Below are 7,500 nucleotides of genomic sequence, written 5' to 3' on the forward strand. Positions count from 1 at the left end.
TTGGAAGCGATCTGTAGCAGGAACTGAAAATTCTAAGATGCCACCAAGCACTAACATGTCTTAGTGCAGAGGTTCTCAGCCTTGCTTGGCTCATGCACCCCTTTCACCCTTTGCCAGAATGTCATCCCCCCCTCCTTTCCAAGATTGCCTGTTTCAAAAGGTGCGTTCTAAATAATATGCAGATATTATCGCACAGCGTAACACTTTTCTAATCCTAAGATTAACCTGGGTCAGCACTGGTATAATTCTAGCCCAGGTGACAGGCCAGATAGGCCAGAGCCTATATTTGCTTTCCTCACTCCGTAAACTTAATGTGGTCACAATTCACCCCCAGAAAACCCAAAATTCCCCCCTGGGGGTGAATTTCACCCCTAATGAGAACCCCTGTCTTACTGTTTGTCACCATCATGTCGCTTGGTCTGGTCCAATTACATTAACAAAGCTGATTTGATAGTCTTGGTTTATGTAAAAAAAAAAAATCATACTAGACCTCTGCCCCTTTATTAATGAAATTACATTCCAGGATTCTAAGAATGTAGACAGAATCCAGACGCTTATCTATAGCTCGTAATGCCCAGGCGCCCTTCCAAGATCACGATATCATCTCCCAAGTCATCAAAAACTAAAACTCAGAGGCTCGACTTTGCTTCATCTGAACCTGAAACCAGTGTCCGAGCTGAAGAACCTTAGCCAACGACCCTGGGCAGAAGAAGGTTTCAGGGAGAGATATGACAGACACGAGAAAGTGAGCAGAGTATTGGATATGGTGTGTGTGTACGTTTGTGTGTGTGTGTGTGTATGTGTGTGTGTGTGTACGTTCGTGTGTGTGTGTGTGTGTGTGTGTGTGTGTGTGTGTGTGTGTGTGTGTGTGTGTGTGTGTGTGTGTGTGTGTGTGTGTGTGTGTGTGTGTGTGTGTGTGTTTTTTTGTGTGTGTGTATATGTGTATTTGTTTGTGTCAGATTTTGATCAAATGTGCATGAGAGATAGGTAGATAGATAGATAGATAGAGAGAGAGGCGGGAGAGAAAAATGGGGAGAGAGAGGGAGAGAGAGAGAGAGAGAGGTTGACAGAGGATACTTTATTGAGACATGTATACACACACACACATATACACACACACACACACACAAATACACACACACACACACACACACACACACACACACACACACACACACACACACACACACACACACACACACGCACGCACGCACACACACACACACACACACACACACACAGAATGAATAAATAAATGAAAGGAGAAATGCCTGCTGGTTTGCTTGTCGAGATGTAAGACTCCAAGTAATGAGATTCGCTTGTGTTGTTCGCCGCCGCCTCAGCAATTATGATCTCCGGCCGGTTCAAGCAAGACCTCTTCTCTCTCTGCTGTGACGTCATACTTTCTTGTTTGATGTCACGTATTTACATATGTGCTGCGGTCGTTTCGTCTCATGTGACGATAATAGTGATATGAGGGTTCAAAAGAGAGAGAGAGAGAGAGAGAGAGAGAGAGAGAGAGAGAGAGAGAGAGAGAGAGAGAGAGAGAGAGAGAGGGGGAGATGAAAAAAGTTAGAAAACGTGTAAAGAGGAAAACAGACATTGTGTCTTCCAGGTAGATTTTGTTTATATATTTCGATGAATTTATGATTACTGTGATGTTGTTTTAATACTCATTTTCTGTTTTCAGGTGAGTTGCAGTTTTGGACGTTTGTCCCGTCCGACTCGTTTGGTCGAATACATCTCTGGGTAATGTATAATACATCACTAAAGTTACGCAACACTGATCATAATGTATAGTTCATGTGTAAGCGCATTTTGTATCAAAATGTATCTTAAATGGTAGCTAATCATTAGTTCGTAAATCTTGATGGCCGATACATTGTGAACACTGTGTAATGATCGAAACATATTGACAATTGTTGTGATGGTGATTAATGCATTTTGACAATCATTGTGCATCCATGTTGGACTACAAGCTAGAAGGGATAATGGGGCTAATTGAAGCCGATATTCAATACTTTGTACATTTGTAATATACACACGCTTCACTCCCAATTAAGCGTTTTGATTATATTAACAAATGACCCGGTATTGCATCAGCCTATGCTTAGCAAAACACTTGGTCAAGTGATACTTATTAGGTAATAAGGACTCCACCTTCTCCTTCTCCTCCTCCTCCCCTTTCCTCATCATCCTAGCCTCTCCCTCCATCCCTCCATTTCCTACTTCTATCCCTCCTCCTCCCTCCCTTCTCTTCCTCCCCCTCCTTCCTCCTCCTTTCCCCTCCTTCTCCTTTCTTCCTCCTCCCTCCCTCTCCCTCCTTCTCCCTCCCCCCACCTCCTCCTATTCCTCCTCCTCCCCTTTCCACTCTTCCCCATCTCCTTCCCTCCTCCCCTCCTTTTCCTTCCCTCCCCTCACTCCGCGTCTTCCCTCCTCCTACACTTTCCTTCTCTTCTTCCTCCTTCCCATCCTCCTCCTCACTATCTTTCCTCCTCTTCCCTTTCCTCCTCCACCTATTCCTCCTCCCCTCTTCCCCTTCTCCTCCTTTACCCCCTTCCTCCTCCACCCCCGTCCTCCTCCTCCTCCTCGTCCTCCTCCTCCTCCTCCTCCTCCTCCTCCTCCTTTACCTTCCTCCACTCTCCAACCCAGCTACTTGGCGTCTACGCAAAAGGTGCTGATCTGTGCCACTCGAGGTCACGAGCAGCAGGTCGGGTCGTCGTCCTCGTCCTCCTCGAACGAGCTGGAGAGGCGTCGTCGGGATCCCTCGAGCGAGAGGGAGAAGACGCATTGGAATGGTCCCTTCCAGACACTTCTGTGGCCTCTTCCTCTAAACTCGATCTGTTTACCTACACATTTGAAATGTGATTTTTTCATCAAGTCCTGGGTTTAATATATATATATATATATATATATATATATATATATATATATATATGTATATATATATATATTTTTTTGTTTTTTCTAATTTTCTTTTATTCTTTAATTTTGAGGTTTCAAAGCACTATGCATAGAGCTGATCTTTTTTCTTTTGAAAAACTTGTTTATTCCTCTTTGCCTCTTTTCTTTTTTCATTTTTTCTTTTATTTATTTTTTCTTTGTTCTTTCAGCTTTCTTCTACATAATCTCTCACTCTCACTCTCTCCCAGTGTCACTCTGTCTCTCACTCTCACCCTCTTTCTCTCACTCTCGTCCTCTTTTTCTCACTCTCATACTTTTTCTCTCACTCTCATCCTCTATCACTCTCACCTTTTTTTTCACTCTCGCCCTCTTTCTCTCACTCTCATCCTCTTTCTCTCACTCTCATCCTCTTTCACTCTCATCCTCTTTCACTACCACCTTCTTTCTTTCACTCTCTCCTTCTTTCTCTATCTCTCATCCTCTTTCTCTCACCCTCATCCTCTTTCTCTTACCCTCATCCTCTTTCATTACCACCTTCTTTCTTTCACTCTCTCCCTCTTCTCTCACTTGCTCACTCTCTCTCTCTGATTTGCCCACTCTCTCTCTCACTCACTCATTCACTCTCTCTCTCTCTCTCTCTCTCTCTCTCTCTCTCTCTCTCTCTCTCTCTCTCTCTCTCTCTCTCTCTCTCTCTCTCTCTCTCTTTCACTCACTCTCTCTCTCTGTCTGACTTACTCACTCACTCACTCACTCTATCTCTACAGTATATCTATCTCTATCTCTCTCTTTTTCTTCTTTACTTTCTTACTTTCTCCCTCTACCTCTCCTTCTCCCTCTCCTTATCAATATCCTTTTCCCTCTCCTTCTCCCTCTCCCTCTCCATCTCCCTCTCCTCTCCCTATCCCTCTCCCTCTCCCTCTCCTTTTCCTTCTTCCTATCCCTCTCATTCTCCCTCTCCTTATCCTTTTCCCTCTCCCTCTCCCTTTCCCTTTCCCTCTCCCTCTCCCTCTCCCTCTCCCTCTCCCTCTCCCACTGCCCCTGTGCCTCAACGTTGCAGCCTCACTTCCTGGCTTTCGATCTAAATTTTACAGATGTTCCATTACATAAGTTTATAGTAGTAGTAATAGTAGTAGTGATGGTTGTGGTGGTAATGTTAGTAGTGGTAGTAGTGGTAATGTAGTGGTAGTAGTAGTAGTAGTAGGAGGAGGAGGAGGCTTCATTAAAGTAGAATAATACAAAATGTAAAAGGGTAGTCGATCACAGTCATTAGAAAGAGAGGGGCCGTTGAACTGTGTCTGTGGGAGATGGATCCTGCCTGGTTTCACCATACAGCTCCACGAGGATGGAGGCCGTTTTTTAGAAAAAATAAAAAATAGTAGTGGTAGTAATAATAGTTTTAGTAGTAGTAGAAGTAGAAGTAGTAGTAGTAGAAGTGTTGGTGGTAGTAGGTAGTAATAGTAGCAGATGCGGTAATGGTGGTGGACATGGTGGTGGTGGAAATGATGGTGGTGAGGTTGAGGTGGAGATGATAGTGGTGGTGATGATTTTTGGTGGTGCTTATTGTAGTAGATTTGGTGGTGATGGTAACGACGATGACAATGATGACCTCGAAGACAGTGAAGATGACGACGACGAAGAAGGCGAAGACGACGATGACGACGACGACAACGAAGACGAAGACAACGAAGACGACGGTGAAGACTACGAAGACGACGACGAAGATGACGAAGAAGACGAAGACGACGATGCCGACGACAACGACGACGAAGACAACGACGAAAACAACGAAGATGATGCCGAAGACAATAAAGACAAGACGAAGACACCGAAGACGACGGTGGTGATGGTGATGATGGTGGTGGTGGTGGTGATGATGATGATGATGATGATGATGATGATGATGATGATGATGATGATGATGATGATGATGATGATGATGATGATGATGATGATGACGACGACGACGACGACGACGACGACGACGACGACGACGACGACGACGACGACGACGACGACGACGACGACGACGACGACGACGACGACAGAGAGAGAGAGAGAGAGAGAGACGTGATTCGAGTCTGCGGAAGAGATAAAAGAGACGAGAGCAGACATTAACGGCTGATTGCCGCGAGAGGAAACAGCGGCGAGAGCCGAAAGGAAATTACTTAAAGTCTTATCACAAGTCTCTGTTGGAAACAGGAACAGAAGAGCTTCTGGCATTCGAATTTGGTGGTAAGGGCTCGACGAGGAGGAGGAGGCGGTGGAGAGGTTAAGTAGTGCTTGGGGAGGATTGAGAGGGAGGACGAGACTGGGGGAGGAGAGGATGAAATGGGTAAAGTGGGAGTGGAGTGGGAAGTAGTGAATGGGGAAATAATAGGGGTGGATGGGATGGATAAGTAGTCCTTGGGGAGGAAGATTGGAAAGAGTGAGAAGGTAGATGCCTTGATAGGTTGGGGAGTGGGGTTAAGTAGGTAGGGTGGTTAAAGCCTGGGGAGTAGAACTTGGGGAGGGAGATTGGAACAAGTGAAAGGATAGATGCATAGTTAGATTGGGGAGGGAAAGGTGAAGTGGGGAGTGAAGGGTTTGGGAGAGAGATGGAAAGTAAAGGGATATGATAGGAGATAAGGTTTGGAGAGTGAAATGGAGAGGAGTGAGTGTGTGTGTGTGTGTGTGTGTGTATTCACCTCGGATCTGCTGCAGTCTCTGTCGAGACAGCCAGACACCACCCTACGGCAGTGAGCACAGAGCTCATTATTTGCCGATCTCTGGGTAGGTCTGAGACCACTCACACACCACACACCGGGACAGCAAGGTCACAACTCCTTGACTAACGTCCCGTACATACTCACTGCTAGGTGAACAGGGGTTACACGTGAAAGGAGACAAACCCAACTTATCTCCGCCCGGCCGGGGAATCGAACCCCGGTTCTCTGGCTTGTGAGGCCAGTGCTTTACCAATCCGCCACCGAGCCGTGTGTGTGTGTGTGTGTGTGTGTGTGTGTGTGTGTGTGTGTGTGTGTGTGTGTGTGTGTGTGAGAGAGAGAGAGAGAGAGAGAGAGAGAGAGAGAGAGAGAGAGAGAGAGTATTACCCCCGTCACCTCCGTTACTACAATAGTAACTACGGTTTACTTCTTTTTACTGTTCCCTCCTATGGTTTTGTATTTCTTCTTTCACTTTCAACTTTCTTTTTATCACTGTCTTACTTAAGAATGTCGTTTACAATATATTTCTGTAGGAAGTAAGTAATGTTTCTTTATGGGGTGAATTTAACGGAGGTAAAACTTTTCTTCTTTTCTTCCCGAATAATATTACACTTGGCTTGTCAATTTACATCAGTGGACTCCCAGCTGGGATCTTCAATTTACTTCCTAATCCACCTTCACACCGACGTCACGACTTCCCCAGTCCAATGATCTTTACTGTTACATCTAAGTGCCTCCCCTAAGGGCGTGACTTTACTCCCGTGAACCAATAAATTTTTCTCCTCCACCCTTTCTCCAATCAGAAAGACTGTTACAACGTCTGAAGCAATACTGCTTACTCAAGCAATCACGATATCGAGGTATGAATGGCTTAGTTTACATATTGTTACATCAGTATTAAAATCTGGTCTCTAGAGGTTGTTTATAAACTTTAGACGAGGAGCGAGATTATGTATCTCCTTTGCGGCTATTGTTTACCAAACATCTAACTCATAAAATGAAATTCTCGCCACCTACCTCTCTATCTACCTTGTCTACCTTTATCTACCAGCCTCTTACAGAAAGAGAGAGAGAGAGAGAGAGAGAGAGAGAGAGAGAGAGAGAGAGAGAGAGAGAGAGAGAGAGAGAGAGAGAGAGAGAGAGAGAGAGAGGAAGGCATAGTTAATGAGTTACTAGATTTAGGGATAAGGCTAGTGAGGAGGATAGATTTGGAGAAGAAGGAGAAAAGAGGGAGGGAGATAGGGATGGGCATGAAGGTAAGGCTGGTTGGGGAAGAAATGCTGGGAGAATGAAAAGGAAACAGAAGATTTGATTAAGAGTAGGGGGAGAGGAGGGTAGAGCTTGGGAGGGGGAAAGGATGGGTTGGGAAGGGAGGAGGTCTTATGTGTGACAGGAGATATATTGGGTGAGAGTCTGGATGCTTTAGGGGGAGAAATGGGGGAGGGAGATTTTAGTAGAGAGTTGAGGGAAAAGAGAGGTGGTAGAAAGGAGGCTTTGTAGGAGGCGGAGGCGAGGCAGAAGGGAGAGGATGGGAAGAGGAAGAGAGGGAAAGCAGGAACAAGGAGGTCGAAGAAAGGATTGTGAAGATATTCCATAACGGAAGAGATATATGCATTAATTTGATCAAGTAGGATGGCGTTAGTCAAAATAAATCTTTCAAATGCATTTTTTTTTTTCTAATGGGGAGTACAAGAAATTATTTTGCAAGGTAGTACATGATCCCCTTGGAGTCTCAAGGCAGGCCAAAAAAAATCTCAAATTTGAGGATTTGATGTCCAGTCTATACAAGTAGGCCTACAACAATTGATTATAAATAAAAAAATGTAAGTGTGGTGTGACATATATATTGATGTTTGTGTATACGAACGTAAGTGCGCGTCAGGATAGGACCCCG

Source organism: Oratosquilla oratoria, chromosome 30 (genome assembly GCF_046742065.1).
Source record: "Oratosquilla oratoria isolate Oo_2021 chromosome 30, ASM4674206v1, whole genome shotgun sequence".
In the NCBI taxonomy this organism is placed as follows: Eukaryota; Metazoa; Arthropoda; class Malacostraca; order Stomatopoda; family Squillidae; genus Oratosquilla; species Oratosquilla oratoria.